This window comes from Carcharodon carcharias, chromosome 20 (assembly GCF_017639515.1).
Source record: "Carcharodon carcharias isolate sCarCar2 chromosome 20, sCarCar2.pri, whole genome shotgun sequence".
Taxonomy (NCBI): domain Eukaryota; kingdom Metazoa; phylum Chordata; class Chondrichthyes; order Lamniformes; family Lamnidae; genus Carcharodon; species Carcharodon carcharias.
In genome coordinates, this window is record NC_054486.1 from 96093472 (window position 1) to 96116372 (window position 22901).

General features: G+C 40.0%; 1 protein-coding gene and 1 non-coding gene across 3 annotated transcripts in view; both read right to left on the reverse strand.

The window, feature by feature from the left end:
* Positions 1-22901, reverse strand: part of setd3 (SET domain containing 3, actin histidine methyltransferase) — a 138726-nt gene that overhangs the window by 49010 nt on the left and 66815 nt on the right. The window lies entirely within an intron of this gene.
* Positions 22470-22542, reverse strand: trnak-cuu. The gene has a single exon. It is a non-coding gene; the product is annotated as a tRNA-Lys (tRNA).

Below are 22901 nucleotides of genomic sequence, written 5' to 3' on the forward strand. Positions count from 1 at the left end.
CTAAATGTCTGCCCATTGGAATTTCATGAGTTATCCTTAGTATCTCATTTCAATATCCAAATGGTATAACAATCTGATGTACCCACTTCAGTTTTCAACTGCTGAAATCTGATATAGCCGCCACTTTCTCATTAACACATTACCTTAAGGTAATAACATCCTGGAATACATTCTGCCTCTGGTTCTGAGTCAGCCATCTGATATAATTGTTTATTTATGGATCCTTTTTGCATAACTCTATAAAGTGTCTTGAGCCAAATATCTCAGCTGCATTATCTTCCATTCTTTTTTCCTGAACAATCTTCTCAAAGACAGTGTCAGCTAATTGAACCTTAACACCTTTTCCCCGCCTTTTAACTTCCTCTCCTTCCTGTTTCAACCTGTGAGCTTGTGATCTTGTTATCACACAATTTGGAAACAATCCAGGATGCATGCTCTGCAACACTTCTGTTGAAAACCTCTGCAGGCTGCTCATAGGCATCACCCACATATGTGACCCAGCTATATCATTACCTAAAATAAATTGAACCCCTGCAATGGGCAATTTTTCCACTACTCCAACAATCACCTCAACTGTTTTCCACTTACTCTAAATTTACCTTCCACAATGGAATAGGTTTAGCATCTCCATGAACCCCAATTATTATCACTTTTCCCTGCAATACTCCCTCTGAACAACAAATATCGCAAAGACATTAAGGACTGACTAGCCTGTGAAACTTAAAATTTTAATATCTTTACCTACTCCACCCTGTATACATGGAGAGACTTCCCCTTAACATACAAAATCTTTAAACATTTCTGCAGCCTGCTCCTCAGAACTCCCTTGGGTAAATTGTGAACGCATTTCTTCTTCTTTATTTATCACTGATTCTTCCTGTTTTATCGGCACACAAACCATTGGTTCCCCCCGTGCCTGAACCTCAGAACCCACAGTACTTTTACTTCTAGAACTGTTCTGCATCCCAATAATTCCAACAGATTTTCCCTTTAACTTCCAACACACTGACTTTGTGTGCCCAACTTTACTACAATGAAAACACCTCAATTTTTGAGTGTCACTTCTATCCCTTAGCACCCTTTTATTCTGAAAAAAAATTCCTGAAAATTTCCCCCTACTCCTTCTCTTCCCTGACTACCCACCTTCCTTTCACCTTCCCACTTTCTACCCTTCTCTGATTTAAAAAAGGTGATGAAAAAAAGGTTTAGATCTATAAACTAACTCATAATCATCAGTTATTTCTGCTGCTTGACCTACTGTTTTAACCCTTTAATCTTCCACATGAGTTCTCACTAACGAAAGAATTAAATCGTTAAATTCTTCCAAAAGGATTATTTCTCTTAGAGCTGCATATGTTATCTCTATCTTTAATGCCCATATCCACTGGTCAAAATTACTTTGTTTTACTCTCTCAAACTCAATATAAAAGTTTGCCCAGGCTGTTTTCTCATATTCTTAAATTTCTGCCTGTATGCCTCAGAAACCAACTCATATGCACTCAAAATAGCCTTTTTTTACATCATAATCTACTGACATTTCTTCTGACATTGAAGTATAAACCTCGTGCTGCACCTACTAACCTAGATTATAACAACAATGTCCAGTTTTTTTTGTGGCCATTTCATCTGCTTAGATATCTTCTCAAATGAAGTAAAGAATGCCTCCACATCTCTTTCTTCAAACTTTGGAAGAGCTTGCACAAATTTAAACATCTCCCCCCTGGGTTTTAGGTTAATAGTTTTTTCATCATCAGGACTTTCCTCAGCATCTGATGTCTCTTTTTTTTTTAAAAAGTCCAGCTTTTTAAGATGGTTCTCTGTCTCTTTCCTTCTCTCTTTCCTCTATTGCTAATTTTTCCCTCTGGAGATCAAATTTTCGCAATTCCATTTCTTTCTGAAATAATCTCTCTTCTTCCCTTTCTTTTTCTGCTGCCTCTCGCCTTTTCAATCCCAATTCTTCTTCTTTTGCCTCAATTCAAGCTTTTTCAGTTCCTCTGCTTGTTCAAACTCAAGCTTCTTCATTTCTAACTGAGTCTCACTACCTTCAGCTGTGACTCACTGGTGTCAAGTATCACTTCCAACTTCCAATGCTGGCTATCACTTCAACTATGTCTGCTTTCTATGCCCCTACAGGTAACCTCAACTGCAGCTTATCTGCCAACTCTGTTAACTTACCCATAGATAACCCAATTTTTGTAACCCAATCAGTTTTATATCTTCTACTTCCAAAAAAGCTTTAGCCTGGATACAGCCATTTTTGCAGTCTCACCACTTTAAAAATCCCTCACACCAACTCCTGAATTCAAAGTGCTTCTCGTACTCGTAACCTTAAGATTCACCAACTCCAAGCCATTCAAGGAATTTCAAATATCCCGCAAAAAGCCCCCAGTTTGTTATGACATGGTAGATTGTGTGTGCCAGGTGGATCAAATCCACGAGGGAAAACTTGATCATGCGGTCACAACAGTTTTGCAATTTGTATTTTATTTTGAGATACGTGCCCTGAATTCAGAAGTAATAAGACTACCAAGACTTCAGAGATTTTTAGATAACTAAATTAAACACTTATTAACAAAAGAAAAGATTTCAAGCACATACATAGATCAACAAATTACTACTATAATAACTCCTAAAACCCCTAATTAATCTGGTTTCCACTTACACCCCCATTAAGGCAATGGTTAAAAAAAAAGATTTTAAACAGACCCAGCAAGTTACCACAATACCCTGGACAGTAGAATTCAAAATGGCTTTTCCCAGCATCGGTTTCTGTATACAGCAGGCTTAATGCACAAATACTAGAGGCTTTTCACACTTGTATTAGGCCTTACAATGCCTTCCGTGACACACAGTCTCATTCTCCTTTATACATGTTTCTCCCTTTTAATGTAAATCCCATTGTTCCCATGTATCTTTGGAACTTTACCTTTCTCATAATATAAGTCTTTTCATGTTGCCAATATCATCAGTTATCAACCATTGGGAAAAATAAACACTGCTTGGCCTAGCTTCTCAGGCTAGGTGTAACATCCTATCATCTTTTTGAAATTCAAACTACCCTGATTTATCTAAAAACGCAAATTCTCCTTGCCTCACATTCTAAGACTTCAACCATGTTTACGTATTTAGCATTTCAAACCTAGCTTTTTGATGAGCCAAAGCCTCCAGACCAGCTGTGTCCAATTCAATTAAATCCCAAACACACACACAAACTATCCAAACCCCATTATTAACCTACTTTTACAATAAATCACAGTAACATTATGAGAATTATGATACTTTCGTGACAGAAAGCATAATCATGAAGGTCAAGAAAATTAGAGAAAAATAAAACAAAAAACCAAAACACAACAATCAACTAAAAGCTACAGTTTAATTCTTTGGTATGAACTGTACCACAGGGGTCAGGAGTATCTGATCATGCTGCTGATGCATTAGTGTAGGAATATGTGCTTTTATATATATATATATATATATACACACACACACACACACACACACACACGCATGAAAATCAGGTTAAGCCTATGACAATGGCCAAAAAAAATTACATGGAAATAAAGCAGAAGTCATACATGATGCCAAAAACAAGTCTAAATATATAACCAACTCACATTTTCTCACTAGCTGACTGGGCTAGAGTTTGAAATCCAATCAAGACAGTTAGACTGATGGCTGAAGGAAAGGGAGTTAAAGGAAAAAGAGCAGACTAATGGGATGAGAGCTCACATGGAGGGTAAACACCAACATGGCCCCATGTTGGGCCAAGTGGTCCGTTTCCATCTTGCAATTCCCCTCCAGGTATTCTTTTAACGTTTGCCACAGTGGGGTAAAGGGTTTTTTTAAAAAAGGAGATGGAAGTCGAAATGTATACATATTGAGGTCAGCCAAAGTACATTCAAGGTCACAATGAGAGACAGCTCTAAAAGCTGAGGAGTATAGTATCAAAGTTTTGTAAGGTTTGGCATCTGCCTGTGTTAGACACCCAGTAGTAATTTACTGAGTGTGCATTGACAGTGTGTACACCACAGGAAGGGAGAAAGATAAACCAGACATGTAACAATCCTTCCTCTGATGGCAAAAAAGCACCCCCTTTCCATGAAAGCTTCTTCCAGATTGCAACATATCTGGGAATGCCACTGAAGATACAAACTATGGAAGTTAGCTAGCAGGTTAGCAAATTTACTAATAATTGCATTTTAAAGTCACAGGAGACCATAGAAAACATACACCACCTGGATTCGGTTAAGGGAGACTAATTAGTCTAGAACATTATAGCTACATCGAGAATCTGTTAAACATGTAGTACATGCATAGCAGTATACATTGGGGGGAAATAGATCAATCATTGTCTGTGTACTTTTGTAATTGTTCCAGATGTTCAATGCAAAAAAAAAGGAAATTGATATTTACAGTATTATTTGAGGAATTTAATAAATAGGTTTAAAGTTATTCATTCAAACAAATTCTGGCAGCCTGTTCAGCACTCGGGTTTTTCTAAACTTCAGTGCCCCAAAAGACAAACATACAAATCTAAACACTTTTCAAAGACTGTGCAAATTTGTAAAGCAGGCCATCTCAAGGGAGACCACTCCAGGAGAGCAACATGATTTTTTTTTATTCTTTGATGGGATGTGGGCATAGCTGGTAAGCCTTGTCCTAACACTGACTCCATCACATGCAAACCACCTGTACAAATTATTTTTCTACACATAACGATTGAGATTTATCCTAGATTTTTTTTTTAAAAGTACTTTGCAAGAGTGTTTGATCTTTTTTCCAAAACTTGAAAATAGGGTCACTGCGGTTTGCTGTGTGTGAATTTTCTTGAGTCCATTTCCTTTATCACCTGAATTAGATACATGATGCATGTAGGTTATATAAGGAATCCTGAAAGACCACATCGGAACTCCACAGCTCCATCCTGTGGCACCAAAATGGCACTACACAGACAAAGGATCAAAAAAGTAAATCCCCAGTTTGTACTCAGTTAAGGCAGTAACGGGAGAGCTACAGCTAGCTTCGGCGGTCAGGGTTTGGGCAGTGCAACTCGGTCAGAGTTCTCACTTTATAGCTAAGAAGATACATCTGAAGTGCAGTTACTGTTTGGCAAGCAAATACAAGGGCCAATCTGCACATTGTAAGATCCTGCAAATGACCAGATATCCTAATTTTGGCGAAGTTGGGACAAAAATTGACAAAGACACTGAGAGAACTCCCCTTCTTCAGATCATGCCACACTTTTTTTTATATCCACATGAGCAGGCAGCAGGGCGCCTCAGTTGAACATCTCGCTTGATGGGCAGCACCAAAGTCAATGCCAATATAGACATAATGGGCCGAATGGTAAACATAGAAACAGAAAATAGGAGCAGGGGTAGTTCATTCGGCCCTTCGAGCCTTCTCCGCCATTCAATATGATCATGGTTGATCCTCCATCTCAACGCCATACTCTCGCTCTCTCCCAATACCTCTTCACGCCTTTAGAGTCCAGAAATCTATTTCCTCCTCGAATTATATTCAGGGGCTTGGCCTCCACAGCCTTGTGGTAGAGAATTCCACAGGTTCATCATCCTCTGAGTGAAGAAGTTTCTCCTCCTCTCAGTCCTAAATGGTCTACCCTATATCCAAAGACTGTGATCCCTTCTTCTAGACCCCCCCCAGCCAGAGGAAATATCATCCCTGCATCCAGTCTGTCCATCCTTGTCAGAATTTTATACGTTTCAATGAGATCTCCTCTCAATCTTCCAAACTCCAGGTCTAGTCAGTCCAATCTCTCCTCATATGACAATCCTGCCATCCCAGGAATCAGTCTGGTGAACATTCTTGTGATGCAGTTCCTGCTTTGATGATCTGCACATGCCTATAACGTGCAACCACAACCAATATTTTTCAAACAATATTGCAAAATTATAAAGTTTGTTAAAAAAAACTCACTTGGTGACACTCCTACTGCTGTGATATATCGAAGTCACAGCTCTAAGTAGCCTCTTCTCATCACAAATCCCCTTCTTAAATCTCTCTCTCATGTTGATAATGCAAGGAGCTCATAAGATCATGCACTTTGTTACAAAGACCAAGACTATCTGTTCAACGGCCTCTACTGTGTCCTTCCCTTTCCCTAGGGACAAACTTCCTTTATGGCCTCCCCCTGCCCCAACTCTGATTCACATTTTTCTCCAGTTTCTTTCCTATCTCCCTTCATGCCCTCTTTGATGATCATCTCGTGATGAGACCCGCCCCTTTTTCACTGGGCTGTATACTCCTTCTAAACTGCTGGCCATCTAACTTCCCTCCTGGCTCCTGATATTATTAACAGTTCTCTCTGGTAACAATGCCCGACACATAGAATAGCTACAACACAGAAGGAGGCCATTCAACCCATCGTGTGCATGTCTGTTCTCTGAGAGAGAAACTCATCTAATTCTACTCCCCAGTCTTTTTCCTCTGGTCTTGCAAACTTCATAAAATTATCCAGTTCTGCTTTGAAAGTTATGAATGAATCTGCCTCCACTATACTCAGTCAGTGCATTCCAGATCCTAACCATTTGCTGCGTAAAAAAGTTTTTCCTCATGTTGCCTCTGGTTCTTTTGCCAATCACTTCAAATTGTTGCCCTTTGCCCCAGCTCATCTACTAGCGAAACCCTTAACCCGAGTATTCCAATGGACTTCTGACCTTCTCCCTTGTTCTATCCCCGCACAAACTTGAGGTCATTCAAAACTCTGCTGCTGTGTCCTAACCCACACCAAATATTGTTCAACTATTTCCCATGTGCTTGCCTACCTACTTTAACACTTCGTTAAGCAAAGCCACATTTTAAAATTCTTATCCTTATTTTCAAATCTCTCCATGGCGTCACCCTCCCTATCTCTGATTTCCTCTAGCCTTACAGCCACCCCCCTTCCCACCAGAACGCATGCTGTCCGCAAACTCTGGCCTCTTGAGCATTCCTGATTTTAATCATTCCGCCATTAGCAGCTGCACCTTCAACAGCCTAGACCCTAAGCTCTGGAGCTTCCTCCCTTAATCTCTCCAACACTCCTCAAAACCTACTGTTTTGACCAAATGTTTAGTTATCTGGCCTAATACCTCCTTATGTGGCTCAGTGTTAAATTTTGTTTGACAACATTTGTAAAGTACCTTGAGACATTTTATTAGGTTAGAGGAGCTGTATAAATGCAAGATGCTGTTGTACAGGACTGAAAATGTCTAAGGAGAAAGAGTTTATTTTGGAGGAAAGTATCTGAAGATTTGCTAAACCTATGTCAATACAGTTTTCACTGGGCTGTATACTCCTTCTAAACTGCTGGCCATCTAACTTCCCTCCTGGCTCCTGATATTATTAACAGTTCTCTCTGGTAACAATGTCCGACACATAGAATAGCTACAACACAGAAGCTATTTACATTACTGTTGCTGCTTGAAGGAAAACCAAACATATGCAAAAGAGCATAGGTCAAGGAAGCAGTTATGTTGAACTACCAGATATTATTGAGACATAGCCACAGATAAGATATTTCAATACTGGGGCATAACTGACCAAAAAGGCAGAGTGAAGCTTCTACTGCTCACCAGTATTTGAAATTCAATGCAAGGTGACATTAACTTCTGTCAATGTTGCTGTGTGACTTCTGGAAGCGCATAATGCTGAGCTCGAATTTTAACTCTCAGAACTGCTTGAATGTCAATATCAGACAAATTTCTGACTGACAGACAATTGGAAACCAAATGGAAATTGGCCACTCCCCCCCTACCCCCCCACCCCCCCGGCAAAAAACCCACCCACCCCACCACACCCCCAAGCAAAGGAAAACTCTGGTTACTGCGACACAAGGACGACCTTCAGGCAGAAGCTGAGCAAAAAGAGCCATAAGATTTGAGGGGAGACTGGAGAAACTTGGTCTTCTCAGCCTTGAAAGTCAAAACTAGTTCAAACTAGGCTGAGATAACAGGACAACAGTTCACAACTGCCTTCTCAAGAGCAATTGGGGATGGCAATAAATGCTGGCCTTGCCAGTGATGCCCACATCCCACGAACAAATAGAAAAAAGAAATACAGATTTAAAAGTAACAAATGACAATTCTTCCAGGCAATGAACATCTCCAACAAGACAGAATCTAAGCATCACCCCTTGACATTCAACTGCATTACCACTGCTGAATTCTCCATCATCAACATCCTGGGGGTTACCATTGACCAGAAACTAAACTGGACTAGCCTTATAAATACGATGGCTACAATAGCAGGTCAGAGGGTGGGAATTCTGCAGTGAGTAACTCACCTCCTGACTTCCCAAAGCCTGTCCACAAGCACAAGTCAGGAGTGTGATGGAATACTCTCCACTTGTCTGGATAAGTGCAGCTCCAGCAACACAAGAAGCTCGACACCATCCAGGACAAAGCAGCCTGCTTGCTCAGCACCCCATCCAACACCTTAAGCATTCACTCCCTCCACCACCGGACACACCATGATAGCAGTGCATACCGCTTACAAGATGCAATGCAGCAACTCGCCAAGGCTCCTTCAACATCATTTTCTATACCTGCAACTACTACCAACTAGAAGGACAAGGGCAAGAGGTGCATGAGAACACCACCAAGTTCCCCTCCAGGGCACACACCATCCTGACTTGGAACTATATTGCCATTGCTTCACTGTCACAATCAAAATTTTGGAATTCCCTTCCGAACAGCACTGTGGATATACCTACACCACGTGGATGGCAGTGGTCCAAGAGGACAGCTCACCACCATCTTCTCAAGGCAATTTTGGATGAGCAACAAATGCTAGCCTTGCCAGGGATTCTCATGTCCCATGAACAAAAAATACAGGCAGATTCATTTACATTACGACCAAAGCAAAATAATGAAGACATAGGAAATCTAAAATAAAAACAGAAAATGCTGGAAATACTCAGCAGGCTAATCTGCATCTGTTGAGAGAAACTGAGTTAATGTTTCAGGTTGATGAGGTTCTGATAAAGGTCATCGACCTGAAACATTAACTTTTCTCTCTCCATATATGCTGCCTGATCTACTGAGTCTTACCAGCATCTGTTTTTATTTCATTTTGCATTATTGTTAACTCCTATTTATTCAACATAACCTAGAAATAAGCCACAAATCTTTTGTTTCCTTAGAAAATGGTCACACAGGATTCCTCCGTAGAGGTCAGGAAATATCTATTTCTGTCACAAGGATACAGAGCAGTCTTTCTTGAGGCATTGTGGGCGGGAGGAGTGGAGGGGGGTGCGCGTGTGCGTGGGGCATGGAGATGGCAACCACAGATCCCCACAGGACATGTCCATTGCACATTGTTGATAAGAACACAGTTGGTCTGTTTTGACTGATCGTGCAGTTGTTCATTAGTAAGCTCAGCGCTTAACTTGGCAGAGATCAAGCTTTTAAAAAGAAAAGGGCTCCCAAGACATCTGGAAACAGACCAACTCCATTCATACTAATGCTAGTAGATATGAATGACATGGGGATTTCCATGAAGTTTGGCCACTGCCATTATTATGAAAGCATTTGGTCTCTTTCCAGGATTATTTAGCACCATTTTACAAAACTAAGATTGAGTTAAATAACCACAAAGTATTGGCTCTTCCCAAGTCTGGAGACAGACCAGCTGCATCATGCTCACCATTCACTGAGCTTGTCCATCTTGGAATGCATCATCAGATTTCCTTGCAGAAGAGCCTTTCAAACACTTACTTCCAAATAAGTAGGTAATTTTTAAGTTCCTGGAACACTTCACTGGGGATGTATGCCAGGATTCTCTAGAGATTTACCCAGAAAAGGATCTGACCAAAAACATACTAGTTCATTATTTGTTCAGGTAAATTGAAAACTTTAATATAACATAACCAATGTCTTTATCTTGAAAAAAAAACTTTTGTAAAACAAGATTGTAAGTAGCAATTAGGCTCAGTTTGTGAGGAGCACCTGTCACAGATGATGGAATGAGTCCTAGTGATGTGGCTGTGCTGTACTCTCTGCACTCTCACGTGCTGTGGAGGGTAGGGTTTCTAGCTTAGGGAGGAACCAGTAACACTACTGTGGTGGAATGATACATGGGGATCAGTATTGTAAAATATATACTTTCATATAAATAAAAATACAACTCTCACTTTCACACTTCCTAGTGTCAAAAGTATATAAGAGAACACCAGTCATTTACTGCTGTTTTCTTCTGACTTTGGGGACCATCCAGTAATTTAAAAGCAGCTAAAAACTGAATTAAACTCTAACTGAATTTAGGATGTCCTATTTATTGCAATAAAATATTGTCATTTTAAAAGGGGCACATAAAGGTTGTATGTAGTCTATGCACAGATCTGCTAAAGCAGAATAACTTCCCAAGAGCAACTAAGGATAGACAATAAAAGCTGACCAGTGACGTCCATATGTGAAGGAATAAGAGTCAAACAATATGGAATTAATACAGAGATTTTAGATTAAAAGTTACTTTGGGTAAACTCACAGTAAAACATATTTTATTAGGAATCAAAACTAGCTTGCAAAACAACATGGTTAACTCTCTTCACAACAATCTGAATTCACCGGTAAGAAATACACACCTAAAAATCGATATTCTATGGTTCATGCTATTACACTAGCATGTAAGCACAATGCTGTCCCTGATAATTAAAACCACAATCAGATAGAAGACTACTAGGCCTCAATCCTTATTATCTTGCTGGACACTGTAGCTTGACTAAGCAAAATTGACCAACATGACTGTTACTTAAGGTCCAGTTTTCAGGAATAAATTCAAAATAACATTTCTTAGAAACTGAAATTCAAATGGGTGGTCCTTTCACCAAATACAGAATATTAATTAGCAGTGGTCTATTACTGATCAAATGACCATCTTCTACATAATTATCCCTCCCAAAATTCACTGTAAATATCTAACCCAAACTAGAATAATGCCCTTTTAGTTTTATTTCACCCCACCCCCACTAGAGCTATCTGTACCTTGCGTGTCCTGCTATCCATTCTTAATTAGCACATTCTTTTAGATAATATCACCACCTTCATCAACTCTTTGTTCTTTTGTCTGTGACATCTTATGATTATCTGCTCCTATCACATGAGCTTGTCCCTACAACCACCCCGCCCCCCACCCCCCACTTCTCTCCCTCCACACCCCCCACCTTAAACCAGCTTATATTTCACCCCTCTCCTCTTTTTACTTAGTTCTGTTGAAGGGTCATGAGGACTCGAAACGTCAACTTTGTTCTTCTCCGCCAATGCTGTCAGACCTGCTGAGTTTTTCCAGGTATTTCTGTTTTTGTTTAGAATAACCTCAGCTTTGTTAGGTTGTTTAGATTGGCTTCAGATCTGTTCTGAACCTAATGAATCTCTCACAATCGGGGAATAAGGTTACCTTACTTTGATGGATATCACTCCTTTCTTTTAAGAAATTTTATATCTATAATAAATCTAAAGCTTGGGTTCTCTTACAGAAATAAGAACTAGATATTTTTTCGGGATTTATCTAAGTGCTTATGCTTTTCATATAACCACCAGACTGCATGCTTTTTCATTATAATAAAGTTGAGAGCTTAAAACTTAAATTGTCTCATTTAGTCTTCTGTATCAAAGACTCATGAACCTGACTCCTATTCCCTTATGGTAGGGGTATATTTACTGAAGAGTTTCACCCGGACTGTTATCATTTCCTTCTCTACTTCAAGACATCCCAAAAAGTTCCAAACTAATGAGATACTTTTGAAATCACTGTAGTGTTGCCAATTCTGGTTGGATCACAGGGCAGGAAATTTCATCACATGACCTCCCCCACCCTCGCTCCTGCCATTGGGTGCCCAACATGTCAATCAGTCGATAATAGCAGTTATAATACTCTGCACTCGAGAAACCACTGCAGTTACCACAAGCTTTTACAAGACCACATGCAGCAGAGCCACGCTGAATTCTGGTCTTGCGGCTGCCCTACTATTTGCTGAGGCACCAGCTGGATCGAAACAAGGTGAAAAAAATGCCCTATATTTTATCATCCAGGTTGTTCACAGGGGTGTACAAGAAACTAAATTTCAGGAAACTCTCGGATAACTGACATTAATTCACTAACTTTAGGTAAGTATACAGAACAGTACATCAAATGATATGATTTCTTTTCCTTATCCTCCAGATTACCATGGGCTACTCCACAGAAAATGTAATAGTTTGTACAATCTAATCTTATATTTATGCATTTGTACTCATTGAAAAATAGTTCTCATAAAAGCCTCATACAGTGGCTCCACGATTCAGGATATGAGCATTGTGCCATAAAGTTATTATCTCCCTTAAATTGCGCTGCTGCTCCGTTATATATATTTCTGTTGCTGGTGGCTTCACTCAAAATAATGGCATTGTCCAGACACAAGTCTCCACTACATTATAGCATGGCTGCATTGCCTTGGATCTTCAATTCCAATCAGTGAGTTTAAGTGGTCTTTCACTGGAGAAAACGTAAAAAAGGATTCACAAGGACAATACCAGAAAATACTGATCAGGAAAGGCTGAGCTAATGAGACTCTTTTTTTTCCAGAAAATAGGTTTCACGATGACTGATAGGGGTTTTTAAGATTATGAAAGGTTAGGCGTGGAGTAAATGATCACATTCGTGGGGGGAGCCCAAGACTAAAGGTCATGAATACAAGGTAGTTATTAATAAATCAGCCATGCAATACAAGAAAAACTTCTTTACATAAAAACATACAAATTAGGAGTAGAAGCAGGAGTAGGCCATTCGGCCTCCCTGAGCCTGCTCCGACATTCACTAAGATCATGGCTGTTCTGATTGTGGCCTCAACTCCACTTTCCTGTCTACCCTACTTCCTATATCCTTGAACTCTCTTATTAATAACAATCTATCTAACTCAGCCTTTAAAATATTCAATGGCCCTGCCTCCACTGCTCTCTGGGGTAGAGAATTCCACTAATGACCCTTGAGAAAAAAATTCTCATCTCCAACTTAAATGGAAGACTCCTTATTTTTAAAACTGTGTCCCCTTGATTCTAATCTCTCCCACAAGGAGAAACATCCTTTCTGCATTCACCCCCATCAATTCTCCTCAGGACCTTTTATGTTTCGGTAAGATTACCTCTCATTCTTCCAAACTCCAATGGATACAGACCCAATCTGTCCAACCTTTCCTCATAAGACAACAGCTTCATCCCAGGAATCAGATGAATGAACCTTCCCTGAGTTAATTCTAATACAATTATGTAATTTCTTAAATAAGGAAACCATAATCGTACACAGTACTTCCAATGTGGTCTCACCAGCACCCTGTGCAATTGCAGCAAAACATCCTTACTTTTATATTCCATTCCTTTTGCCTTCCTAATCACTTGCTTTACCTGCATACTAACCTTTTGTGATTCATGTACCAGGACATCTAGATCTTCTATACCGCATCGTTCTGCGATCTCTCTCTGTTCAAATAACATGCTACTTTTCTATTCTTCCTGCCAAAGTGGACAAGTTCACATATTATACTCCATCTGCTAAATTTTTGTCCACTCACTTAACCTATGTTCCTTTGAAGACTCCTTATGTCCTCTTCACAACTTACTCCCTTAAGTATCTTTGTGTCATCAGCAAATTTAGCAACCACACATGTGGCCCCTTCATCCAAGTCATTGATATAGATTAGAAACAGTTGAGACCCCAGCATGGACCTCTGTGGCACTCCACTTGTTACATCTTACCAACCTGAAAATAACCCATTTAAAACTACTCTGTTTCCTGTATTTTGATCCAGGATCAGGCCCCCAAGTTTTTGGTATGATCTGGTTAGGGACCAGTAACTTTAATAGACAAAGTTTGAGATCCCAGGTACTTGTTAAGAGAATAAAGCCACAAGATTCTTTGAACAAATGAAATAAACTTTACTATACAAAGGTCAGAAAAATAAAACAATTTACAATATCTATCAAATACTCTAACATTCAAGATTAACATGAGGTTAATGTGAATTAACAGGCAAACTAGTCAAACACACCACACTGCACAATAAATGGCAGAAGAGACATAAAAACATAGAAAACAGGAGGAGTAGGCCATTCGGCCCTTCAAGCCTGCTCCGCCATTCACTATGATCATGGCTGATTATCCAACTCAATAGCCCGCTCCCGCTTTCTCCCCATATCCTATTGAAACATAGAAAACAGGAGCAGGAGTAGGCCAAAATAGGAGCAGGAGTAGGCCAAGACAGATCCCATAGATTTCTCAGCAACCCACCCAGATGTCAGTAAACGCTAACTCGTTGGAACTCTGTTTCCTTCACAAGGGATTCCAAACTGTTCACTTTCGAAGATCAAGTCTCTGAAATCCCTCAAAGTCACTCAAACTCGGACTGTCCCAACAACTGCTCATCTCCCAGGGTTTCAATCTCATCTCCTGATACTAAGTTCCCCTGGATTCCCAAGTCTGCATTGCAGCACCAAGTTACAGGCACAACTTCAGCTCTTCAGTCACGCCAAGCAGAACACCACTGCTCCAAAGCGTTACCTTTGCCCCAATAGCCCACAGCATGGAGTTATCGACCTTCTGCTGTTTTTCAGCTCTCCAGAGCTTCTCCCGAGCCTGTTATCCACAGCACTTGTACTGCTTAGAGTCTCTTTCTTTGCTCCTCTCCCAGTGGTTCCTACCAGTGGTCTCCTCCCGTTGGTTCTTTGTGATTCATTTTCCCTGATTCTCATTCTCTCTCTCGGTACTTGCCTCTGGCCCTAAGATCTCAACGCAGAAGTGCCCATGCGCAGCACATGCCCAATTTGCACATGTGTGAAAACTCCCAGGGTATATCAGATCTTTTCATTTCCAACCTCCACTCAGAAATCTGATATGTCCCTATTTCGTTACAGCAGTTAGCTAACCAATCCTCTGTCCATTCCCATTGTTACTCAAAGGAAAATTGAGGCAAATAGCACAGCTGCATTTAAGGGGAAGCTAGAAAAACACATGAGGAGGAACAAAATAGGATAATATCCTGATGGGGGTGAAGTGAGGTGGGAAGAGATTCTTATGGGACATAAATGTCGGCATTGACCTGTTGGATGGAATGGCCTGTTTCAGTGATGTAGACTCTATGTAACTTCATTTTATGATGCATTTTACCTACAAATCAGTGTGTTACAAACTTTTTATGCTATTACTTTGATGCTTATTTTCCCCTTTCAGGTGCAACATTAGACTCCAAACCAGGGTTATTACATGGAATAAACATATAATAGCCGTAACACTAGATACAAATGTGAAAGAACTCAATAAAATTGCATTGGGTGGAAAGAGCTATACAATCACTGACTGATTTATGAACAGTTGTTTGAAATGAAAAAGATTTCGAAATCTGACTCCAAGATTCCCAATTTGAGAAAATTGGACAAATTACCCAACAGATTAACCATTAAGAGATGTAACTACTTCCAAAAGTGGAGAGGTTGTTAGCCTTTGCACTGACTTCTCCCACAGTCTCATTTAACCAGAAAAAGAAAAAAGCACAGGTCTGTACCAAAACATAATAAAATATACATAAAAATATCTTGGGAAATGGACAGAAGTTTTTTAACACGTGGCCCTTTCATAGGATCAGTATTCTTATGGGTTAGAAGCCTGTTTCTCTGTTGTAAAAGTTCAATGTAAAGATGAGTTTGCAGGATGTGGATCCATAGCACAAAGCATCGATTTCAATTAAAGAGGATCCACAGATGGCTTGAAAGTGTGCATTTCTGCATTAAGCACACTGGTAGATTAGGGAGAAGTTTTCTGAGGCTAGAGAGGCAAGAGCAGAGACGTAGAGAATATGGGGCTCCCAATTTTGGATGGATTATCAAAATCAACAATTGAGGATAGATTATCAAAACCAATTATTGAGGAGAGGGGCTAGGCACTTCCCTTAATAACTAAGGACCAGGGGAAAGCCACAAAAGCCAAGTCTCATGCCCCAGCTTCTACTGGTCAGATCTGAAATGACGCTGGAAAGACATTAAGACTACATCACTTATCCAACCTATCAATCAAGGAATAGGACAGGTCAATTCAAAGAGCTCCTGGCCATAAATAAATTATAATGGAGGCGGCATATTATACATTTCAAGATGACAATCTCTGCCGCATTGCTCATGCTAGGCCAGAATATATGCTGTTTTATACACAGAAGTGCACTTTTTCATGCAACAGAGTATTATTCGGCTGAAGTTCAATTGTGTGCAACCTTTAAGGCCAGAGTTTGATTACTGTGCCTTTTCAAAGTCAATTAGAGGTCATATTAGTGTGACTGCTTAGATCAACTATAAAAGGTATTTTCTATGCTTTCCTCAACTAATCAGTTTAAACAGATGCAGTTAGGAGCTCGGGCTGGCTTTTTAATCTACAAGAAATAAAGTGCAACATAAGGAGGATGACATAGGTGCATTGGATTAAACATTTTTATACATTTTAGTTGGTTCCCATGTGTTGCTCACTGTTTTGAGATGAGATAATACATAGCATAATATTCAAAATAGTGTAAATACATACCGGTTTATCCAATACTGGATGAGCCAAAATTTCCTTCATCTAAATATTAGGAAAGTCAACGCCCTTGCTACAACTTCCATTCATCAGCCCCTGGTGTCACTGAACCAGACTGTTCATGACCTTTGACGTCCTTTTTGACCACAAGCTGAGCTTACAACCCTATTGCCTCTCCATTACCAACCGCTGACTTCTGTTGAAGGGTCATGAGGACTCGAAACGTCAACTCTTTTCTTCTCGGCCGATGCTGCCAGACCTGCTGAGTTTTTCCAGGTAATTCTGTTTTTGTTAAGCATTATTCTGCTGCTGAGGTGGAACTGTGCTTAATGTAGCCTGTTCCTCTCCAGAAAGGAACTGGAAGAATGTTACTGGGGTCTAAAAACAAAGTGAATTTGCACAAGTTTCTAAAAAAAGATTACAAATTGCACACACTTAGAATGTGTGTATTTAAACTAGACTATTACCCATAGTGATTGAGAGAAATAGAAGGGGTGGGGGGGTGAGGTGCTGCTATCTCATCTCAGCTGCTTCTAGCAAACACTCATATTTTGGGTGGGGGAGTTTTACCTGCAACTAATTTCAATGGGAGAGTCAGGGGGCAGTAGTAGCATTTATCAGCAGCTCAGCACCAAGACAAGAGGTGGGGTGAGGAATGAAATCGCAATACTCAATGGAAAGAGGAAAGATACAAACAGAAGCCCGAATGTGGTCAGTCAGATTGGAAGCTTGGAAATGCCCGAGTCAGATTAAGAAAGTTAGAATTACTGGAGGCGGTTAGAAGTTATAAGTAAGATGACCCACTGGTATAGGGAGCGTGTTATATACTTGTATTATTTATGGCTTGCTATAATTAAATTAGTGACTAGTTTAGCTTCTATGAGCCATAACTTAAGATATTTCTATTCTAGGGAAAAAGTTGTGTACATAGTACACTAGCAAATTATAACAAGTTTTTTTTTAAAATAAACACAGGCCTTTAAGTTCACCTTGGATGAATTTGCATTTACTACATCCCTTTGAAGCCAAGCTATTTTTTTTTGAACTGCAGTTTTGATTATTTAGGCAAAGAACAGAGTAGCAACACTCATGAAAATTGAATCACCTTTCTATTTTTCCTATTCACTGATTCACGGTGAAGTATGAAACTTCACCCTGACTAAGCAGTGGGATAACAGCTAAGTGTGATCACGTTCTCAACTATACCACACACTTTCCAGCAGGTATCAATTGTTAGCGCCAAAGCTCTGCATCCCTATGCCACTTATACAGGGCTAGATTTTGGGGGTTTTGTATAAACAATAGGCACTAGAGACCAGACTGCAGAGTTCTTAAGATTTTCATGAGCCCAGAGAATGAGTCAAAAGTTGCAGACTGTTAACTCCAGAAGCTATGCAAGTGATCAATTTTAAGTGCCTTTGCCAAAGTCCAATGTATTACCGATAAAATGTTTATGTATGGTACGGCAAAGGTTACCTTTACCTCCAGTAGTTGAAAGACAACTCTGCACTCTATTCCAGTAGGGATATGGTTTGTTACAGATGGAAGTAAACTTAAATTATAACGGCTACAAAACCTTAATGCTAATTAAGTGTGTAAAGTGTGAGCTGCACAAAGTCTGCATTGTGTCAGAAATCTTAATGCAGAAACATATATCTAGGTGAGCACAATAAGGATGTAAACTCAGTGCTGAACTTGTAGTAAAACGCTCCAAGTCAAGTGACATTCAGGCTTCTGTCCGCAGATTTGATACTTTATGCATTCTTGGTTTACATCTACATTGCTACTCTATTAAAGTCACCCACTCTCAGCTACTATTTTCCAACAAACAGGAATACGACACTGGGATGAAGTGACACTACTGTTTGAAAGGCTGAATTCTTTAGGTGTTATGGTGCAATATGAAGCTGTACTTCACTGTAGCACCTGCCACATGAATTTAGGTGCAGCAACTTTTTTGTGGCTGTTTTCATGGGAATTCTGAAAGAAAGAACTGTTTCGAGTGCCTCATCATGCTCCCAGGATGTCCCAGATGCTTTCCAACCACTGGATTACTTTTGAAGTGAGGTCACTGTTATATGGGAGAAATTTGGCACCCAATTTGAGTGCATCAAGTCCCACGGACAGCAAATGGGATGAAAGATCAATTAATCAATTTTTGATGGTTTGTTGAGAAAGGAGTCTGCAACTTTTGGCTAAGACATTGGGAAGATTCCTTACATGTTTGTTAGCAGTGATTTGGATTTTTATGTCGACCCAAAAATGCAGACTGTCACCTCCGAAAATACCAGTTCAGCACAGAATTGTCATTCTAGATTGCACGCTTAAGTCCTGGAATGAAACTTGAACTTATAAACTTCTAACTCAATTGAGCAAAAATTATTTTTTATATATATACACCATCTGCATGGTGCCAGGTGAGAGGCATAGCAGTGATCTCCAGACTCTAATCTTCCCTTTTATTCTTGACCTGGTTCTTGTCGACCCAGCTGAGAGGGCCACGAGAGGCCAGTGCCTCTCTGTGCCTGTGACAACATTTCTAAGGAGCTATGAAACATTAGGTGCTGGGCACCAGTAGAAGCATGGAATTCACCTCCTTTATACAAGAGAGATGGCAGTAAGAGGCTAAAGAGTTATACATATATACAAAGAGCACTTTATCAATGTAAAAACACAGTAAGGATTGCAGCTTTTTATATGAGCCCCCCCCCAGCTTCCATTTCTGCCTTCAGCTGCTTACCTTTTACATTATTATGCAGAGCATCTATAGCATTTGGCTTCATTATGACTTCATTAACTGGCCTTACAAGGTCCATAATGATACACAAACTGGCTAATTGAATTAGATAATATGGGATTCAGGTGATTTCACTGTTGGTTTGCTGGAAATTACAACTGTAATTGTATTACATACTGAAATACGTGCAAGCACTGAAGGCAGAAATGGAGGCAGACCAATGAATCCCTCGAGTCCTGAAACACAAAATGTGAAAATACAGATATCTATGTTATTTGACCTCAACTGTCGTATGTGGTTATGGTTTCCCCAATAAATCCCATTTAAAGTGGCCAAAGCAAAGCAAGTACTTTAAACTTCTGATGAAACAATCAAACTATAGACAAGTTGTGGAAAAATGAACCACTTTATCTACAGTTAACATCTACCAAATACAACTAAATAAAGAACATATTGGATCAATTACATAGTAGCTACACATGAAATCTTCCCACTCTTCACACTGTGAGCGAAGCATTACATTTGCCATTGTTTTCTTAGTTGTATGATCTGTTACTTGTATAACCCTTTATAGATACTCTCACAGATTCAGTGCTGTCAGTTGCTCCTGTAAGCAGTCTATGCATCTTGATAGCATGGAAATTGTATCCCCTTGTGATCCAAACCAGATATTGATGTCTTTCTCACATGTACTTCTTCAATTTCTTCAAAGGTGGACATAGTGAGTCATGTTTGCCATGAATTGATAAGTTGCTGAATTTAACAGCAAAACAAATACAAGAACTACATTTAATATCAGATTCACTTAATTGAATCAGTATGACTTAACTTTGTGTAACACCACAAAGAGACAACTCCACACTTCCCACTTCTCCAGGACACCCTGGTCCACTCCTCCATCATCCCCTACACCTCAACCCCCTCCCACGGCACCTTCCCATGCAACCACAGAAGGTGCAACACCTGCCCCTTTACTTCCCCTCTCCTCACGGTCCAAGGGCCAAAACACTCCTTTCAAGTGAAGCAGCATTTCACTTGCACTTCCCTCAATTTAGTCTACTGCATTCGTTGCTCCCAATGCGGTTTCCTCTACATTGGAGAGGCCAAACACAGACTGGGTGACCGCTTTGTGGAACACCTTTGGTCTGTCCACAAGCATGATCCAGACCTCCCTGTCGCTTGCCATTTCAACACTCCATCCTGTTCTCATGCCCACATGTCCATCCTTGGCTTGCTGCATTGTTCCAGTAAAGCTCAACGCAAACTGGAGGAACAACACCTCATCTTCCGACTAGGCACTTTACAGCCTTCCGGACTGAATATTGAGATCAACAATTTTAGATCATGACCTCTCTCCTCCATCCCCACCCCCTTTCTGACCTCCCTTTTTCCCAATAATTTATATGGATTTTTCTTTTCCCACCTATTTCCATTATTTTTAAATGTATTTCCACCATTGTTTTATCTTTGCCTTTTAGCCTATTTTTATCCCAACCCCCCCACCCCACCCTCACTAGGGCTATCTGTACCTTTATTATCATATTCCTTAGATAATATCACCTGCTTCAACACCTCTTTGTCTTTTTGTCTATGACATCTTTTGGTTATCTCCACCTATCACTGGCCCTCTATCCAGCTCTACTTGTCCCACCCCCCCGCATTAAACCAGCTTATATTTCACCACTTTTTTATTTTTCCTTAGTTCTGTTGAAGAGTCATACAGACTCGAAACGTTAACTGTGTTCCTCTCCGCAAATGCTGCCAGACCTGCTGAGTTTTTCCAGGTATTTTTGTTTTTGTTCCACACTTCCCACATCTTATTTGACAAAATGACTAACTGCCTTTCAGCTGTTTTATCACTTGGTGAAAGCCATACAGCTTTCTCATTCACAAACCCGACTCTTTGTAAACATAGGATGGTAAAAAATATGCATAGATCAAATGCTTTCCAACACAATGGACTGTTGATAATCTTTTAAATTTAGAACCAGGTCTTTTTGCAAATGAAATTCGCAAACATTTCTATACAGCAAGGGTGGTAGAAGAGCTCTTAGACATATATTCATGGTAATAGTCAGAGGAAGCTCTTTTGTAACCCATACATATTGCATTTGTTTGTTATCTTTTACATTGTTTCATAGTTTGTCATTATGAGATTTGAACTCTTGATAGCAATCTGATACTCTCACCTCCAAAGGCTGTGGAAGTTACATTGTTTCATAGTTTGCCATTGTGAGATTTGAACTCTTGATAATCTTTTAAATTAGACTTGTAACTCTTTCGAGTACAAACCCATTTCCATCTGTTTCAGATGAAGTTACATTGTTTCATAGTTTGCCATTGTGAGATTTGAACTGTTGATCTTGGGGTTACAAACCCAGTACCATAACCACTTGGCTATTTAGGCCAAGCCATAATTGTAACTCTTTCAAGTACAAACACATTTCCATCTGTTCTTATTCAGATGAAGTTACATTGTTTCATAGGTTGCTATTGTGAGATTTGAACTCTTGATCTTGGGATTATAAGCCCAGTACCATAACCACTTGGCTATTTAGGCCAAGTCAAAGAAAACTGCAGACGCTGGACCAGAACCAAGGACAGACTCAACAGCTCACTCACCATCTGTAAACAGATTCAGGTGAACGCCCAGAGATGCTGACTGACCTGCTAAGTAGTTTGTGAAAATTCCAGTTGGTGTAACTCTTTCGAGTACAAACCTGTTTTTTTTCCCATCTGTTTCAGATGAAGTTACACTGTTTGCCATTGTGAGATTTGAACTCTTGATCTTGGGGTTACAAGCCCAGTACCATAACCACTTGGCTATTTAGGCCAAGCCTGGACCTTGAACTCTTGATCTTGGGGTTACAAACCCAGTACCATAACCACTTGGCTATTTAGGCCAAGCTAAATCCACTTCCATCTGTTTCAGATGAAGTTACATTGTTTCATAGTTTTGCCATTGTGAGATTTGAACTGTTGATACTCTTTTGAGTAAACCTGTTTCCATCTGTTTCAGATGAAGTTACATTGTTTCATAGTTTGCCATTGTGAGATTTGAACTCTTGATCTTGGGGTTACAAACCCAGTACCATAACCACTTGGCTATTTAGGCCAAGCTAAAACTCAGCAGTTGGGAGGAGACACAGAGTCAATGCTTCCAGATCGTACAATTCTTAAGCAGATTTTTAGAATATTGTAGTGCCCAACGTGGGGCTCGAACCCACGACCCTGAGATTAAGAGTCTCATGCTCTACCAACTGAGCTAGCCAGGCATTAACTCTTTCGAGTACAAACACGTTTCCATCTGTTCCTATTCAGATGAAGTTACATTGTTTCATAGTTTGCCATTGTGAGATTTGAACTGTTGATCTTGGGGTTACAAACCCAGTACCATAACCACTTGGCTATTTAGGCCAAGCTTCCAACACAATGGATGTGAACATAGAACAGAAGTAGGCTAATCAGCCCCTTGAGCCTGTCCCACAAATTAATTAGATCAAGGCTAACTTGTATTTCAACTCCATTTACTCACTTCACTTATCAATCAAGCTCTTAAAAATTCAATTGACCCAGCAGCCAAAGCCTTCTGGAGGAAAGAGTTCCAGATTTCCACAGCCTTTCGCATGAAAAA